The sequence below is a fragment of the Theobroma cacao genome, chromosome 6 (genome assembly GCF_053813885.1).
Source record: "Theobroma cacao isolate CCN51 chromosome 6, ASM5381388v1, whole genome shotgun sequence".
NCBI lineage: Eukaryota > Viridiplantae > Streptophyta > Magnoliopsida > Malvales > Malvaceae > Theobroma > Theobroma cacao.
Window position 1 is genome coordinate 18,235,700 of NC_142644.1, and position 20,536 is coordinate 18,256,235.

At 33.1% G+C, this 20,536-nt stretch overlaps 1 long non-coding RNA gene and 1 other non-coding gene across 2 annotated transcripts; one reads left to right on the forward strand and one right to left on the reverse strand.

Annotated features, from left to right (window-relative positions):
- The first annotated feature begins 584 nt into the window (after nucleotides 1-584).
- LOC148762116 (small nucleolar RNA R71) lies at nucleotides 585-691 on the forward strand. The gene has a single exon (XR_016027305.1). It is a non-coding gene; the product is annotated as a small nucleolar RNA R71 (small nucleolar RNA).
- A 10,382-nt stretch (nucleotides 692-11,073) lies between these two features.
- LOC148762117 (uncharacterized) lies at nucleotides 11,074-13,472 on the reverse strand. Its single transcript, XR_016027204.1, has 4 exons — nucleotides 13,280-13,472; nucleotides 12,549-12,628; nucleotides 11,623-11,686; nucleotides 11,074-11,214 (listed from the first exon to the last, which is right to left on the reverse strand). It is a non-coding gene; the product is annotated as an uncharacterized LOC148762117 (long non-coding RNA).
- Between the last annotated feature and the right edge of the window lie 7,064 nt (nucleotides 13,473-20,536).

The following is a 20,536-nucleotide window of genomic DNA, read 5'->3' on the forward strand; positions in this document are numbered from 1 at the left end:
TCTTCGCCATGTATTACATGAGTAACTCCTCCATTGAAAGCTTCTTTTCCTGCACTGGGGGTCTAGGATGTTATGGAAAACTCTAAGGAAAATGTGGAAGCGAAGTTGATGAAGATCCCTACTAGCCGCCCCGAGAGAAATTTGGGTGGTTTCTCTACCTTGGGTTATAAGTATTTGCATATGGATTATTTTACCGTGGAAAGTTCTGTTGCTTTTCACCAACAAATTGCACTGACTCTGTACTCATAGAATAATGATTGGTAACATGCCCATCCTTACAATAATCACAAGAAATAAAGGGACTTTGTACAAAATGGACTCCGTAAGCATCAATTTTCTTAGTGAGAGCAACTACTTGAGCTGTCAGAGCATTGATATCATCCAGCTCGTGAACACTAGCAACCTTCCTTAGCAAGGCCTTCTCGGAATGCCATTGATAGTTGTTGGAGACCATCTCCTCTAAGAGGTCATATGCATCATCAATCGACTTTTCCATGAGAGCATCTCCACTTGCTGCATCGATGATAGTCCGAATCAGGTTTAGCAGCCCATTGTAGAAGGTTTACACTTACAACCACTTGGGGAGACCATGGTGTGGACATTTCTAAAGCAAGTCTTTATACCTTTCCCATGCTTTGTATAAAGATTCGAAATCATATTGTGTGAAGGAATTGATGTCGTTCCTCATCTTTGCAGTTTTCGAGAGAGGAAAAAACTTGGCTAGAAACTTTTTTGCAAGGTCATCCTAAGTAGTGATGGAGCCTATGGGAAGAGAGTTCAACCAAACTTATGCCTTGTCCTACAATGAGAAAGGAAACATCCTTAGTCATATAGCATTGTCGGTGACCCAATTATGCTTGAATATGTCACAAATCTCTAAAAAATTAGCAATATGAGCATTGAGGTTATCGTTAAGCAGGCCTCCAAATTGAACTGATGTTTGTATCATTTGGATAATAGCCGGCTTGATCTCAAAGTTGTTAGCTTGAATTGCCAGCCTCCGAATGCTTGAATGAAGACCTTGTACCAACAAGAGTGCATAATCTCTCAAGGATATATTATTTGCTACTTCATGCTCCTGCACATGTTGTTCCCTCTAATTTCCAGCCATGCTTTCAACTTGCTTATCGTCTTGGGGATTTTGTCTAAGTAATCTTTGAAAAGGTTCCCCTATTTTCGTATCACACAAAACCCATTCCAAACTTCACACTCTTCTCATATAATGATGGTTTTACATACCTAAAAACAAAGAAAAATAAAGCTTGAATTAAGACTAGCTTTTTTGGTATTTATATTAGCAAAAAAATAAAAAACAACTCCCTGGCAACAGCATCAAAAACTTGCTATGAAAATCTTTTGCTTGTGTGATATGGATTGTCCTTAAAATTAAATGCAAAATACAAGCAAAGACTACGTGCAAGTGCACACAGTCACAACAAGTAATATAGTGATGAGTTGAGTTTGTCGATCCCTCGAGGAGTTGGTTTGCTATTTGTTACTAATTACTAAAATTGTAACAAGCTAAGTTTTATCCAAGCAACAAAAGCAACAAGTTGTTGAAATGAAGTGAAATTTACACTAGAAGTCTAAATTAACCTAAGAATTGCAAGTTAAAGGAATAGTGAGGAAAAAATGTAATTAAATCCTAGGACTATCATTTCAGTTATTGCTTTATAAGGATACAAGATCAATTAACTACCTACTTTTATGATAGTCAATGTTAGTCTAGGTTCCCTGAGCATGCATAATACTCCACGAAGTCATCACACAATTGCCTAGCTTCATTAACTATCTATATGTCTATAGAAAATTAACTAAAGCTAAGTTCACTAAGTTTAGGACCTATATTGACTATGTACGATTAATAGGTATAAGTCTATCCTATTAATTAATCACCCACTTAATTTCTTAACATGGAATGAACATACATTACCCAAATTTAGGTTTTTTTGGATTATCTTTGGCAAGCATCATCTAAAACCCGCACTCAACTTGTTGGTAATAAAGCAACAAATGAGACAATGAGCATAAATTTGAATAAACATTGATATTTTCATAAAAGCAAGTAAAAATGAATCCAAACTATTCCAACTACACAATAGCATCTACCATAATCCTAGAGTAAAAATTCTAACTCAATATGTTCAAAAGGAAAATACACATTTTAGCAAAGTAAAACATTATTCTACACAAAGCGTTAGAGAGAGAAAATCAAATCTAGAGTGAGAAAATTATTTGTCGTAGCTTTTTGATCCTCCATCTCTTGATTCCTCTTTTTTTTTTCTTTTTTGTTCTTGCCTCTTTTTACCCAAAATGGTCTCTCAGAATCCTCTTATTTCTCAGCTCAAAAATATCTATTTATTGCCCCCTCTTTTTTAGCTTGACCTAGAAACTCGTGTAGGAATATTCATTAAATGACGTGTTCTCGCTGCAATGAGAATGGATTTTCGCTTTAGCAAAAATTCTTTTGACTTAAGTTTCATTTTGCCTTGTTTCCTGCTGCAGCCAACTTGCATTCTTGCTGCAGTGAGAAACTCTTTGACTTGGGGGCTTAATTCTCTCTTGTTTCTCACTGCAACAAGAATGGATTTTCATTGCAGCGAAGAAACTCTCTAACTTACTCTGTGCAGTCTGCTGTAGTCCTCACTCTTTAGCTTCATTATTGGCCATGACTCCTTTTGATCTAGCCGAAGTGTTGAACCAAAGTTAAAGCTCGTCCTCTTTGTTTTTCATTGGTTCAAGATGCACCTTGATCGGACTTCTGCAGCTCGATTTATGCTCTAAACATTGCAACATGTTCAGTTGCCTTTTTAAGCCCATTTGCACCATCCTTTGCATTTATGCTCCAAGTCTTTGCATCTCCTTCAACATTAAGAGATTAAATAATCAAAGGTTGCAATGAGGGATTTTGACAAGAAATTAAGCGAAAATTGCAAAAATGGAAATTGACACCGTATAAGTTAAACTACTACTAAAAAGCATAGAAATTTCCTAAAGATTACAAAAAAAAAAAAAAAACTAAAAGACTTAGCAACATTCATGCTCCAAAGGTGTATATGATAACTCTATATAATAGAGTTATCAGTTGCTTCTAACTTCATGGCTTTGTTGAGTAACTAAAATTTGTGGACATCATGTGGATGGTGAAAGTGAACCAACTAGGACGAATGTTGAGGTTCCTGTGGATTTTGAGTCTATAAAGGAGACAACTTATAGTTGGCTTAATGGGTTGGATTTCGATGAAGATATTCTGACTCTATCGTTAGCATTTAGAACCAAGGCCTTCAAGTTGTATTTTCTCTTGAGTGCATAAGCTCTAGCAGAAGAGGTGTTGAAAGTTGGAACACGTGCAGGTCATAGTGCCTTATTATTCTAAAGGAAATAAAAGATGTATATTTTTTAAGGAACCGAAAGTTGATGTCATTTTAAGACATTTTTTAAGGAAATAAAAGGTAGATATTCAAACGATGTTTGTTTGAGGCTTTTAGATAGCAATGTTTTATTATTTTGAAGGAAATAAAAAGTGGATATTAAAACATGTGCTCACTATTTTTTAGCTCTCTGAGGGGATTTCATATTAATTTTTTTCTCTTTTGGGCCAATAGCATTCAATTCTCTACTCTACCAAAATTTTTTTCTCTTTATGCATGGAGAGTAATTTTTTTTCGAAGATCATCAAATGGATTTCATTGATAATGAGGGAAGATTTTCCCTCCATAACTTACAACTGTAAAAAAATAACCCAAACCATGAGAAAAATTGATCAGTAAGCAAGTTGCCTTGCAAACAAGTATCCTTATCAAAATCCCAACAAAAAGTATGGAGAAGAAAATAAAATCTTAGAAAAACAGAACCTTCTTTTATTTTATTTTTTTTGTGGAAATCAAAAATCATACACAACAAAATGCATGATAAACTCCAATTGAATTAGAAAGCAAGATCCCAATTGGAAATTCAAAAATCAAAGAAAAAAATAACAAAATACATATGGACCGTACTCCATCCCCATTAAAATGAAAGACAAAAACTAACATGTACATAATTTAAAGTTCTCATCTAAATAAAAACCTAAAAAAATGGAATCTTTTGACTTCTTTTTGTGGTGATTTTAGTGCAAGCAACCTTTACCTTAATTATGACTTCCTCCTTTTCTTCTTTCACTCTAGATGCATAAGCATGAAAAACAGCACATCCTACAAAAAACACAAAAAAGAAAGTAGTAAATGCAAAAATAATTGCGTCAAAATTCTGCCACAAACAAAAATAGTATAATATTTGAGATTCAATGAAAATTGGAGCAAATAATAAATGATAACTAGAGTGTTAGTGTAGTAAGCCATATGCAATACATACCAAGAGGTGGATGAATTGAAATTTTAAAATTCCTTTGCAAGCTTAATGAAAAATTACCCTTTTTTTAAAAACAAATTTTCTTCTTGTGTCAAAAGCAAAGCAAGTGATTTTCTTTGAAGAAAATATCAATAATAAATCACAAAGAATAAAGATAAATCAAGACACAAGGATTTTTATAGTGGTTCTGCTTTGTCAAATGCTTACATCCACTCTCTTGGCTCATCAAGGAATTTCAAATCCACTAAAGAAATCTTGCTTTTAACAAGATCAAGTGATAACCTTTACAACGGTTTTTTCAATAGAGCAGGCAATAACCCTTACACTTGCTTTTTAATGGGATCAAGCAATAACCCTTACATTTGTTTTTTAACAAAATCAAGCAATAAACACTGACTTTTTAATACGATTAAGCGATAACCCTCATACTAACTTTTCAAGGTTGAGTTAGAACCTTTACAAATGTGTGTACAAAAGAATAATAACAAAGATTTGCCTCACAAAGACCGAGTGCGAAAAGTTTAAGCTTTGGTGTACAAATAGATTGAATAACTCACAAATATCAATTCAAAGATTTGCAAGTGAATGAGCTTGAATGGCTTTTGAATGCTTGAGGGAAGAATAAGATGATGTCTAGAGAGGTGTAAAGATTTTGAATTCTCTCTCTAAGATTTTTCAAGTTTTTCTTTGTCTTTTCTTACTTCAAAATGAGTCAAGGGTGGTCTTTTTTAGTCTTAAAGATGTTTGGAGCCATTAGACACAAGTTTGAATCAGATAAGGCTATTGTCGTGCTCTTAGAATCAACTACCGTACTTCTAGAGTAGACTATGATTCCTCAAAATCTTGAATTAGGGCTTTCATACTAGATTCTTGAGGTCTTCTACTTGATCCACTCTCAAAAGCTTGAGGTTTTCAAAGTTTGGCTCAGTGTAGTCGATTATAAATGCTTGAGGGTCGACTATGGCTTCTCAAATCATTGATTCTTGCAAGTGTTTTGCCTCAGGGTTGACTATGGCTACTTTAATCTCAAATTATGCTTGTATTCTATCTCAAGGTCGACTATAGCTTCTATAGGGTCAACTATGCCTTTTATACTTCACAATTTGAGCTTTTTTAGGGCCGACTCTTCCCTTGTGTATTCAAGATTCCTTGACTTTTTGGCTCTTCACTTCAGTTATTTCTTCCTTGCTTCTTCCTTATAATCAATTATCAATCAAAGCATGTTTGCTCTATATTTTCTCAAGCTAAAGACTCATTGTTTTAAAAAGCTTTGTGATGTTTTCTAATCTTGCATGGCTTTTCAAACATGTTGTTAGATCTTAGGAGGTTGAAAAATATGATTTAGAAAATTTCAAATGCTTGTCATTAAAGCTAAGATATCATACAATTTTGTCAAATCAAAATATAAGATATCTTAATGCTAACATAAAGTTACCATAAATGGAGATAAAGAATAAAGGATAAATGTTTTGCAATAGTGAATATGGAAGGGTAGATACTCTGCAACAGTTTTTTTTTTTTTTAGCAAATGCTCTGCAAGAGGTTTTTTTTCTTAGCAAGCTTCATAAAGTGAAGGAAATAAAAGCTAAAATACGCAAGATGATAGAGTCTATGCTGCTACTCACGTGCTTATTCCTAGACTTAATGTTTTCATATCATGTCTGATAACTCTATAATATAAAGTTATTTGGACTTAATTTTGATAATAATTTAGCAAAATTCTTGTAGTAATATATAAAAATTAATTATATTTTATTTTATTATTTTAAGTTAGTTAATTAGGTGAATCAATCTAATCCTAGTTAATATTGTGTTTAAATTGATGGTTATGTGCCTAAGATAAGTTGTTATTGATATATTTATGGCTATGTAGGTGTTGATTGAAGAAGGACTTTTAATGAAAGAACAAGAGAAATTTTGAGATACGACTTTTACTACACATGTCTTTGTATTTTAACCATAACTTTCTTGACCAAACTCCAAATGAGGTGATTCTTGGACCATTGTAAAGTTAAAAGAAAATTATACAATTTTATGTTTACCAATTCACCTAGTTCGATCTAGACGGTAGTAAAAAAACCTTATCAAATTGAAGCACTACAATAGTCCTGGATAGAAAAATTAAATCACAATTTTTGTAAGTTAAATGGTTGAGGCTGCAGTCTTGGTGAAAGTAGGTCACAGCTCATGTTGTCTGATGAGAAAATCCTAATTAGAATTCACTTATTTTTTCACCTAACTTGGCCCAACTTCAAAGCCTTATTAAAGCAACCTTGTAGAGGATTTTTAGAGGAACAAAAAACAAAAGATTTAAAGCTAAGATTCAGCCACAAAATCATTGAAGAAAAGTCTCATTAGAGTTGAGAAGAAATTGAACAACGCAAGAAGATTTAGAGATCACGATTTCAACTCTTGGAGTTTCTTTATTCTTTTTGTCATTCTTTGTTTTTCTTAGTTTGGTTTCAATATTTAAACTTTATTTGATGATGACTTGTGACATTTTGGGGAACTAATTTAGTTATCAAAGATTATGATTAAACTCAGTACATATTCTGGATTATTTATCTTTCTTTTGCTTATATTTGATGATTTTAAGTTGTTTATTCTATTTTGTTCTTAATGCTTCTAATTGCCTAATCATCAATTAGATTGAATTGAAAACTTAAGTTAAACCTTGACGAAGTAGATTTAGGGTACACTTTGAATAGAATAGCTTATAATTGAATGCACTTAGTTAATTAGGTGATTTGATTAGCATACAGGGTAGATATACACCTATAAGCCATATGTAGCCAAAATTAGAACATGAACGTAATGAATTTTTCTTCAATTTAATTTGCATAGACATATAGTAAGTTAATTAGGAGAGATATTTTTATGAGAAACTCGATAGAGACTTACAAATAATTTAGGACTCTAGGTTAATAACGTAATCTATTTAAGTAAGTTAAGATAGAGATATAATATTCAAATGAAATATTAAGAGCTAACATGATTTTAGATTTAGTAGTTGATTGAGTTTTTTTCAAAAAAAAAACAAATTTACCGATTAATTTTATTTTTGTTTTAGTTTGTTACATTTAATTTTGATTTTTAATAATTTAAATTTAAGGTGTGTTAATTTTAGTAGTTAACAGTAAGAATTAATTCAATTTTCTGTAGGATTGACACTCTACTTTTCACTATATTGCTTGTTTAATGACACGTGCACTTACGTAGATAATCCAATAACAATGTCCTCTGATACCATTTTAAGTGTAAACTAAAAAAAAAAAAAAAAACCCCATGCTACACAATGGGTTTGTAAAATTGTTTAACCACTTGATGTTAAAAATTGAGGATTGATGTTAAAAACTGTAAATATTTTGATTAATATAGTAAAATAAATATATTTTAGATCTCACTGATTGACATTTAATTGTGTACAAATAACATTTGTTGAGCAATTTAAGCAAAATATGGAGCATGTTACAATATTTAATGCAAAGAAGTCAATATATTTTTTCCATTTAGTAGCAAACGAACAGAGCATTACGTGTTTATGGTACTAGGTACAATCAAAGGGTAATAAATTGCAAATTCGAGACTTCTAAAGCCTTCTACAGAACCTACAAATAGAATTTTCACAATAGATATCATGAGGACAATGTTGTAGATGTTAGATAGAGAGAAACAAAGCATCCAGCAATTCCACCAACAGACTAACTTATTGTATACATAACTCATGCCACCTTAACTAACCACTCCCATAGCTCTACCATTGAAGATGTTAAGCCCGACCTTATAAAGTACTTGCCATGTCCTTCATGTGATTGACAATATGCTTGCATACTTGGAAAGCCTCCGAAAAATCGTCAAAAGTCAATATTGTACCAAATGGTACTATTAAGTTGAATTAAGTCTTGAACTAGTCTAAAGAGAGATCTTAAGATGAAATTGAGAATTTTAAAACCCCATAATGACTTAAAATGATGATGTGGAGTTCAAGGGCTGAATTGGAGTCAATTTGGAATTTTCATGTTCTAGGGGTAAAATGATAATTTTATCACCTGAGGATAAAATGGGAATTTTTAAAAAAGAATTTGATCACATTTGACTCATTGGAGTATGATTTGAGTTTGAGAGGTGAAAAAATTTAAATTTTGACATTTTTGGAGTCTTAAAGGCAAAACGGTAATTTTACGAGTTTACGGGGATAAAGTTGGAATTTTAGAATTTTACACCATCTAACACTTGTCATGGCCATGGATTTCAGCCATTAACATTTTACATTGTGGATAATTGAAACATTTTATGTGGTGGAGAGAAATTGCTTAATGGATAAGTGTTATACATGGACCAATGGAAACATGCCATGTGTCAAGCTTGGATTATTCTAGAATTTCCTTGTAAAATCTATTTAAAACTCTCTTAGCCTCAACCATATGGCCGGCCAAAGCATGAAGTGAAGAAAAAAGGAAAGAATACAAACCCTAGGTGGGAAAATTGAAAAAAAAGTGCGGGATTTCAAGGGATTAAGTTAATAAAGGTAAATTTTTGTAATTTTATCTTGTGATTTACACTACCCATGCTTTCTTTTTCATTTTCCATGCTTAGAACTCAAGTTTGCATGATGAACCCATGTTGGTCGAATTTGAGAGGAGAGGTTTTGAGCATTGATTTTGCTAGATTTCAAGCTAATTAAGTGTTTTTGGTTGTTTGGTAATGGAAAGTATGAAAATCTAGTAAGGAATCACTTTGTTCTTCACAAACCTACAAGAGGCCAAATTTTCTAGGGAGGATATTGAGGCTAAAATTGATGATATTTCATGATATTTTGGTGGTATTTAATGATTAGTGAGGCTAGAAATTTAATGGGAAATTTTGGCATGAAAATCTGAATTTTTACCTAATGTATAGACATGTGCGATTTATGGTTCGGACTGATAAATTGAATCATATTCACAATCATTGAGGTATTTTAAGTATAATTGGAGTGTAGAAAGTGAAAGAAATAGATTTTGAGTTAAATTGGAGGTTTTAGCCAATTACACCGAGAATAGTGCGAATTAGGTTGAATACCATATTTAAACGGCTATTCGGACATTTTGCATCACATTTTGTGCATTCATATAGATTTATAGAGCCTGAAATAGTTTATGATAAATTGACACAATTTATTGAAATTCGTGTCACGTATGATGTATAGGTGGTGAGCCCTCTAACAAGGGTAAAGAGATTGTGCCCAAAGATCGAGAATAGGAGTATATCGAACTCCTAGTACTGTAAGTAACCTTACTATCGTCTTAATTATCTAAAGTATGTTTTATCCAATTTTGTGAATTTTATGAAAAATGAATTAAATGATTAATTTTTCGATTTTATAAACAAAAATGTGATTTAGTGAGATGATTTCATAAAATTGTTTTAAAGTTGAATGATGGCTTTTCAAATAGAGTAATTGGAGACCATTTGATGTATTGTGAATTTATGGTTCTAATTGCTTGGCTTATGACAATATTGGCATGAATGGCTGAATTGATATTTGTGTTGAAAAGTATAAATTGTTGTTTTCCTTGATAGGCTGGATAATGATAAAATTACCATGTCATGCTGTTGAATTTTTATTGTATGGTGGGTTTAACTTGCTGCAGTGAGCTGGTTCTGTGGACCAGCCTATTAGAGTGGCACGGAACCTGGTCATATTCATACCTCAATTTAAGAGGCGCGGATGGATAACTCTTGAGGTTAACACTTTAGAGTTTATTTCACGCCAAACCACCACGTGAGGGTGAACTCGGCCAACGTTAAGGAACAGCTATGTTTTCAAAATAAAAACATGATTTATGCGTACATAACTTTTTAACAGCCTTGGCGGACTCGGTTTGGGATAGCCCTCGGCCAAGGTATCCCTGATGACTGAGTATGATAATAATTTTGACACGAGCCAAAGTTTTAATAAATTCATAAGCCATGTTAATTACTCAATTTATATGAATTGATTTTATTTGGTTGAAACAAGTTCAAAGGTGATGAATTTCAGTATATTAAACTGTTTTATCTGTCTCCATTTACTCGACTTTAGATGGTTTAGATGATATCTATTTACTCATTGGGATTTTATAATCTCACCACCCTCCTTTTCAACTATTTCAGGCAAGAGGTAGCCTGTGGATATCAGATATCGTCAAGGATTATAGTCGGCTTTACTACTCCAAAAACTATAGGTTTACTGCCTTTGTGCACTTTGTTCCTTATGGGCCCACAAGTCACTGTAAAGTAAATTTCATATCCCGGTTATCTGTATTGTCACGACCCAATTTCCCTAGCCATGACCGACGCATGAGGTCAATGAGCATAACTCACTAAGCCCAAGCAAGCCTATCCATTTACCTTTGCTTAACAAATTTATCATATCATGCATACACACAAACCTTTTCTCGGGTGTGAACATAGCCAAAACACAATGGCATTATCGATAATAATATACATGCATTATACCAGTCATGTATTTAGCAATTTACATTGCATACACATATTCACATTGTTAGATTGTATTCATAATACAAAAGAACCCATGACTTCCAGCGGAGACATTTACAATAAAAGGGATTACTATCGAATGCCAAACACATACTCAGGAGATGCACTACGGGGACTCCTCGATCTGGGGTCCAACAGTCACCTAATCTGAAAACATGAATTTTTATAAAATGTGAGTACAATACTCAGTGAGTGAATATGTCACGACCCGGAACTCCCCATCGGGCCCGTGACAACCGCCGCGAGGCCTCAACAGACATTCTTCACCCCGAATGCTGATTGAAACCTCGCAAGGCTTAGCATCAACTTCCTCATCTCCCCGGTGAGCAACAGTTATTAAATCTTGCATTTCAAAAAAATCATAAGTCATTTTCAAATAAGAACAATAAAATATTATTTTCTGGCTCACAGGGGCATTTTCGTCATTTTTTTTTTTTGAAATTTCGAAATCCGAAAAAATGTAATATGTAAGTGGAAACACATATTTCATGATTTAAATTAAATTTTGAAGTCTAAAACATTCGTTTAAAGTAAAATTATAGCTATTTGAATATAATAAAAACATTAAATAAAATATTCTATTTTCTTAAAACACAATATTTTCAAAGTCTTCCTAAAATAACTTTTGTAGCGTAAGAGTAAAATAAATTTATTCATATAGTAATAAAGATAATTAAAGTATGAAATTTCGTTTACAGTGACACGTGGGCCCCAAACTAACCAAGAAGGTGTAGAGCTACGAATCCTTACTTCCTATAATGCAACTCCGAGATTAATTCTCGTCTTAATCAACTATCAACAAACTGTCCTGAGCCTGAAAAATGGATAGGAAGAGGGGTGAGATTAAATAATCCCAGTGAGTAAACAATTACCATCAAAAGCACCTAAAGCCGAGTAGATGGAGACAATATAAAAACGTTATATCTCAATAATGTTCATAACACAAAATTCGTTTCAATCTATACCAAATAATTTCTTTTCATCAAAATTTCCCCGACTTATGAATTTCTTAAACTTGGCCCCTGCCAATATCATTCTCGAGGGTACCTTCGTCAAGGTATCCCACTGAGACCGCCAAGGCTATTCAATGACCCATACCCATAAACATGTTTTCACATCTGACACACAGCCGTTCCTTGGCGTTGGCTGAGTCTCACTCTCACGTGGTGGCCCGAACGTGAGGTGCACTCAAATCATACCTCAGGAGATACTTCACCCAACATCTCCCCCCGGAGGTAAGTATATAATTGAGTTACCGTGCCCCTCTCATAGGCAGTCCACGGAAACCCCCACTGCAGTGACCGTTTAATATACCACCAGACCCATAAAAATTCCAATAGCATAATATGGCGAATAAAATGTAATCCAGTCTACCGAGACCAATCCAAAATTGTTCATATATTTCATGCCAACCCCAAAAATTTAGCCATCATGCTACCATAGTGTCATAAGCCCCAATTTCAATAACATATAAAATCAAAAATTTCAACACAGTCTCCATATACTCAATTTTCCCAAAACAATATTTGATTTCAAAACCAGTATAAATCTCATTTTTATTAAAAAACATTTTAATTGGAAAATATAATATTTTATAATTTAAATTCACCATTCAATAAAAGCATCAAACAAGTATAATTACTCTAGATATTTAAGACGATAAATTATCCACTCACAGTTCTAGGAGTCGATGTACTCCTAATCCCAGTCTTCAAGCACAATTTTGGTACTTTTACCAGTGTAATTTGCTCACCACCTATCCACAATGTACAATACATAATTCACCACATCAATGCTTGACCATTATAAAATCAATTCAGGCTCGGTATATATGCATGATATGACATGCAACTTATCCGACTACTGCTTAAATGCGGTGCTGACTTAATTCGGCCTATTACCCGATTAAATTACTAACGCGTCCAATTTAATCTCAAATTAATTTTTTTCAGTTTCTATACCTCAATTGCACCCAAATTGACTTAATGTCCCTCGGTGTGGTGCAAATTATCAGTCCTGATAGCAAATTACGAAAATACCCCTAATGAGTAAAAATTCATATTTTTGCTCCAAAAATTTCCATTATTTTTCTAGACTCATAATTCATCATTATTCATCATAATTCCTCAAATAAACATCAAGATCATCAGCCAATATTCCCCTAGAAAATTCAGCCAATAATGGTAATGGAGGAAAATAAATTCTTTTCTTGTTGTTTTGTTCCTAAATATGCTAAACTAACTTAAAACACTAACATAACTTAAAATCAAATTAATCTAACAAGTTTCTCTCTCCTAACCCATTTTTCCAGAATTGAATTCATCCTCAAATCACATGATTCAACCATGGAAAATGATGGAAAATGCATGGGAAAGGTAAAGCACAAGTCAAAATCAAGAAATTTTACCTTTGGTCACTTGTTTCCTTGAATTTTCACCAATTTTTCCTTGAATTTCTCCCCCTAGGTTTTTGTTTTTCTTTTCCCCTTTGTTTTCTTGCTATGGCCGGCCATAATGAAGAGAAAATGGTGGTGTGGGCTGATTTTTATAGTTAAATAATATAATAATCTAAACTTGCCACATGTCACTACATTATTGGTCCATTTTTTAAATTCTTATCTTTCAAGCTTTAAATCTCCACCACACATTATTCCTTAAAATATCCATAACTTAGATAAAATTCTCAAACTTATCCAAAGTCTTGGTAAAGTAATTTTTGATATTTACACTTTTGCCCCCGTAAAAATCAAAAATTACATTTTTGCCCCAAAAATTGAAAAATTGCCCATAGACATATTTTTTATCCCTTATACTCATATCATTCCCCAATTTATCAAATGTGATCTAAATTCTCTCAAAATCTCAAATTTTGTCCGCAGATGAAAAAATTACAATTTTACCCCTATATAGTGAAAATTTCAATTTCACTCTGAATTGATCCTCGAACTCCTAATTACCATTTTGAGTCATCCCTGAACTGTGAAACTCTTAATTTCACCTTAAAATTCCTATTTAAACTAGTTCGAAGCTTAATCGACTTAATGATACCATTAGGGGCAATATCATCTTTTAACGATTTCTCGAACTTCCTAAATATACAAACATTCTATCGAGCATGTGAATGATATTATAATTATTTTACAAAACAGGGTTTGACAGAATATTAGAAGGGAACAAGCAATCTCAACTAGGAAAATTTGACAATCATGATGCACCGGTTGAAAATAAGGCCATTTTCATCTAACTACTATTCCAAACCCTTTTTCCCTTAAAACCAGCCATCTTGCTAAAATAACAATAGCAACATGTAACACATGTAAACTTTCAAATTTTAACAAAACAAACGCTTACATATTTGCATTTACAACCATATACCCATCATCAACATGCACACCATCCCATCATCATCATCTCATATGCAACGGCTTATGCGCATACAATTGGGTTAGCAACGGCTTATATGCACTCCCACTCACACATAGCCGGGTCAGCAACGGCTTATGTGCACTCCTACTCGCACATAGCCGGGTCCAAATCAACATGCAAAGAAGCATCCAATGCATATCATGCATTTTATCATATTGTGATAACACATAAACCATTGTATAGCACATTTTCACAATATAAAATCATTGTACTAAAAGCTTGTTCCCAAGGTACATTTTCTAAGACAAGTTGGATAGAATCTTTCATATTTCCCAAAATAAGTTTGAAATGCAAGTCCACTCACCGATATCGAAAATCTGGATTTCGAGTACACTCAGACTAATAGCCGTCAGGCATAATTCCTTTGTCTTTTTCGGACGTCTCACTACCTTGACAAATAACAAAGTCGAGGAATTTACTATATTGTCCATAAATTGATATAAACTAATTTAAATTACTAATGCTTGATACGTAAATGCAAAAATACGTCCGATTATCGCTTAATCGCGGTATCGATTAAATTCGACCGATCACCCGATTAATTGGCGATTATGTCCAAATCACCTCCAAATTAATCCATTTCTCCTCTAATACCTTAGTTTACCACATACCATTTAAATAAAGCCAAATTCAGCATTAGAACCCTCACAATTCCTTATAGAAAAATTCGATCATTTGGTGCACTAGCACCGAAATTTTTCTACATAACCATTTCACCTTAATTCATCATATTTCCAAGCCATTTTCCTTGAAATAAAAACAATCCCCCATTGATATTCAGCCCTCATGGTTCGACCAACAAGGAACCCTAGAGAAATTGAATATTTCTTTTGTGTTTTTGTTCATAACCATGCTTAACTATCCCTAAACACTAACATAGTCTAAAATCAAATTATTCCAACAATAATTCCTCTTCCATACCCATTTTTCAGAATTGAATTCATCATGATAACTCAATATTCAACCATGGAAATCAAGAACAAAAGCATGGGTAAGCTAGGCATCAAGGAGAATTAAAGAAATTTTAACTTACTTAGCTTGTTTCCTTAATTTCTTCACTTTTTCTTTGAATTTCCACCTAGGTTTTCTTGTTTTTCCCTTTATTCTTCCTTTGTTCTTGTTGCTGGTTGCCTAGGCTGAATATAGTGAGAGAATTGGGGACTTAATGGGCTGATTTCTATAGAAAATAATAAAATAATCAAGCATGCCACGGGTCACATGCTTATTGGCCCAATTTTTAACTTTTTGGCTTTTTCTTCTTAATTTTCCACCACACATATTCTGGTATTTATCCAATCCTACCACAATTAAAATCCCTTGGTCTTGGCAAGTGCTGGGGTGAAAAATTTACCGATTTGCCCCTAGAGTGAAAAAATTACGATTTTGCCCCTATACTCCGAAATGTACCGGAATCACATTATTTCTACTTTTCAACCTCAAATAACACTAATATTGATCAATATTAACCAAATGGGGCAAAAAAATCATTTTATAAAAATTCTCGTTTAGTCCTCTAGTGGCAAGATTACCATTTTGCCCTTATGCGCTAAAAATACCAGGAATCACAATGTTTCACTGCTAAACATCATTTTATACTCCAACAATCATAATTATATTTCATATAATTATTCTTGGTCAAATGTGATCAAATCTTGACTAAAAATCTCTATTTTATCATCAAATGGTAAAATGACCGTTTTGTCCCTAATCGGTCAATTTTCCTGATGGACTCCAAACTAGACCTTGAACTCCGAATCACTATTCTAAGTCATTTTGTGAGTTTCAAAATTTTCAAATTTCTCTTAGAATTTCTATTTGAACTAGTTCAAGGCTCGATTTAACTTAGTTGTACCACTTGGTACAATACCATCTTTTAATCGAGCTTGACAGGGTCTCACATGTATTATAGTACGTATGAATTTATTTAGCTTTTACATTACAAAAATTATTTACCTATGACTCTATAAATATTGTTTTACAAGAAATTAGAATATTTTATTAAATATTTTTATTTTATTCAAATAGTTGCAATATCATTTTTAATAAATGTTTTAGACACCCAAATTTATTTTAAATCATGAAATATGTGTTTTCCACTCATCTACTACATTTTTAGTCAGGTTCGAAAAATTTCGAGGAAAAATGACGAAAACGCCCTTATGAGGCGAAAATTATTTTTTCACGGTTTTGAAAGGGAAAAAGCTTAAAATTCTTTAAAAACAAGGTTTGTCGATGATTACTCATAGGGGAGATGAAAAAAAATGGTATTAAAGCCTTGCGAGGTTCCGGTTGGCACTCCGGGAAACAAATGTCTACCGGGACATCGCGACAGTTGTCACGGGCTCAAGGGAAGTACTGGGTCATGACAAAAGACATTTTTTCTACTATATTTACAAATCCAAACTATAAAATTGAACTCGTTGACAAATTTTAAATAAAAAATTTACAAATAGGTAAAGCGTGCAAGTAAATTGAAATGCTATTTTAGTAGAGATATAAGATATGCTAATCATACAACAACATCAAAGTAAAGTACATTAGCTACATGATTGTTGGGTGTGGATCCTATAACTGATCTTTTTTTTTTTTAATTAACCTTTTTAAAGTTTTAGATTACTTAGGATACTCAAGCCAAAGTTACCATAGTCGAAAACAATTTGTATTTTATGTCTTCTTACTCACTATGGTCATCATATCTTTCAAATTTTCATTATTCGTAAACATCCAAGAGTATTCAGACTTCCATGCCTACTTTATATTGATATTACCATATAGCATACAAAAGCAAACAACAAATCAAACAATGTAACAGCTCATAATAGTAACGACATGCCAATTATTTCACTTTGTTTTGCTGGCAAAAGACCAAAATACTTGAAAAAGCCACTAATAGATCTAATCAAGGCCAGTTCATTAAAAAAAGTTTTACCTCAATTAGAAGATCTCCCTTGTTTAACACCTTTTTTACGAGGGCAACTGTCACGACCCGGTACTCCCCTCGAGCCCATGACAATCGCCGCGACGTCCCGATTGACACTCATTATCCGGAATGCCAACCGGAACCCCGCAAGGCTTACATATCAGTTTCTTTCCTTTCCTGTGAGCAATCATTGTTAAATATCAAGTTTTTAGAGAATATATACTATTTTAGATCAAAAATAATCAAAATAAAATTTTCGCTACACAGGGGTATTTTGGTCATTTTTTTTTTTTAAATTTCGAAACTGGCTAAAACGTAATATACAAGTACAAAACACATAATTCATATTCAAAATGAGTTTAAAAGTCTAAAATCTTCATTTAAAACGAAAATTACGGTTATTTGAATATAATAAGAAAATAAAAGAAATATTAAGGAAAATATTCTATTTTCTTATAAAACAATATTTATAGAGTTATACGTGAATAATTTTTATAGCGTAAAAGCTAAATAAATTTATACATACTGAAATACAGTAAGCCAAAATATTTAATTTAATTTACAATAACAAGAGGGCCCCCGAATAAACAAAAGTAAAGAGGACTGTGAACCTACGATTTGGAAAATGCAGATCCAATGGTAGTCCGCGATGGGATCAGCTATCTACAGTCTATACTGAACCTGAAATGGGTGGAAAGGAGTTGGGTGACATTTTGCAATCCCAATGAGTAAACAGACATTATCATAAATATCTAAAGGCGAGTAAAATGGAGGCAAGTTTAAACAACAAATTTCAACCCATTTCATAATGTTTTCAATTTGTTTCTTAAACCATAAAATATTTGTAATTTACCAAAACAGTTGTTAAGGCTTATGTCTTTTATTAAAACAAGGCTCAAGCCAAAACCAATCCTCGGGGATACCTTGGCTGAGGCATCTAACCGAGTTCGTCAAGGGTGTTAAAATATTCACACGTGAAACACATTTTTATTTTTAAAACCAGCTGTTCCTTGGCGTTGCCGAGTTACACATTCACGTGGGGGTTCGACGTGAAGTGAACTCTAATACTACCCCAGGAGTTACCCTCCTCGCCTCTACAACCGGAGTAACTATATAACTGGGTTTACCGTGCCCCTCTAATAGGCAGTCCACGGAAACCCGTCACTGCAGTGACTAACCCACCAATTTTAATAAAATTTCGACAGTATAACGTGGCTTTTATTTATTTATCCAGCCTGCATAGTAAAACAACTTACATAAATTTCCCAATGCATTCACAAAATATAGCCACATATACTCATTTCGCATAAGCCATTCCTAGGAAAATATATATTTTTCAAGTCAATTTGTAGCCTCCAATTACTCAATTTCATAATCAATACAATATATTTTTATTTGTCACATTTATTCCTAAAACATCAAAAATCTCGTTTTAATCTCGTTCTCATTTCATAAAATACATAAAGGGCATTTAAAATAAACTCTAGATAATTTACAATAATAATAAGTTTACTCACCGTTTGTACAAACTAAAAGCTTTCTAAGTGCCCCGATCACCACTTGTCGGGTACGACTTCTTTGCCTTTTCCGGAAGGCTCTCCTCCTAGACACATTACAAAAATTTACACAATTCATCACATTGATGCTAAATCACTATATAATTAACTTAAATCCTATACTAATGCATGGTATGAAATGCAATAGCCTAAAACGGCTTAAATGCGGTATTAACCTATTTTTGGCACTTTGCCCGATAAATTGCTAACGCGCTCCATTTTAGCTCTAAATCATCCCATTCTCTCTCCAACATTTCTAACCATTAAATATCAGCCGATAACCTTCTAAAAACAACAAAATCAGCTCGCTCCCTTCCTTGGAAAATTCGGCCAAAAATGGGACATTAACTCGGTAAATTTTCTACTTTGTATTTCTATCACGTTTAATCGTTTTTCATCATTTCTCTTCATTTTCCTTAGAATAAAATCAATTCATCATCATTGTACAGCATTGAGCATCCAGCCAAGAGTGGGTATTGTGAAAATTTACTGATTTCTTGCCCAATTTAATTTCTAAACACATTTAACTAACTAAAACTATCAATTTAACTAAAAATCAAAACCTAAAAATTTCAATTTCTCTCTCCTAGAATTTCGTCCAGCCCTTGATATCACTTTTTGATCTCTCTCCTCAAGCATGCTAAATGGAAATAAAGGCATAGGAAAGGTAGAAATCAAGCTAAAATCGAAAAATCTTACCGTTAGACGCGTAAACGGTCGAAAATCGCGAATTTCCCTTTGAATTTTCTTGTTTCTCTTTGGTTTTTCTTTTTTTCTTCCTTTCCTCTCTATTTCCTCTCTTGTTCTTCCTTATGGCCGGCCAGCACTCAAAATTTGGGTTTAAATGGCTGACTTTTCATTAAAATAATATTATTTCATTAAAAAAATGCCATGTGTCACTTTCCCATTGGCCCATTTTTAAAATTTCATCCATTTGTTTCCAAATTTTCACCATACACTTGTCTCATATATTCATAGCTTAGATAAAATTCTCAGACTCATCCAAAGTCTCGGTGGAGTAATTTTTGCAATTTACACTTTTACCCCCGTAAAAGTCAAAAATTACATTTTTGCCCCAAAAATTGAAAAATTGCCCATATACATTTTTATATGTCCAATTTGTCAAATTTGATCTAAATTCTCTCAAAATCTCAAATTTTGTCCGTGGGTGGTAAAATTACGATTTTGCCCCTACACTCCAAAAATCACCAGAATTAAACTTTTTCACTTCCTATCATTAAATTATACTCCAAATAGTTAATCTTGGTCAAAAATTTCACTCCATGATCAAATTATTATCTTAGGTGGCAAAATGACGATTTTGCCCTTGAACATCAAAATTTCCAATTTTACCCCAAATGAACCCTCGAACTCCGAACAATCATTTTTTTCATTCCTGGACTATAAAATATTAAATTTCATCATACAATTCCTATTTGAACTAGTTCGAGGTTAAATCAACTCAAGTGTACCGTTAGGTACGATATCGGGTTTCGTCTTTTCTTATGTGCTTTCCTAGCATAATAACATGCTACTCAGTGCATGTATGTCATGACATGTATTTATAGGGTTGGGTTTTACAATTCTACCCCCCTTAAAATGAAATTTGACCTCAAAATTTCACTTACCAGATTCGACAAATAGATGCGGGTATTGGTTCCTCATCTGATGCTCTACTTCCCATGTCATTTCCTCCATTCGAGCATTTTTCCACAATACTTTGACCATTGAAATACTCTTGTTTCTCAGTACTCGATCCTTTC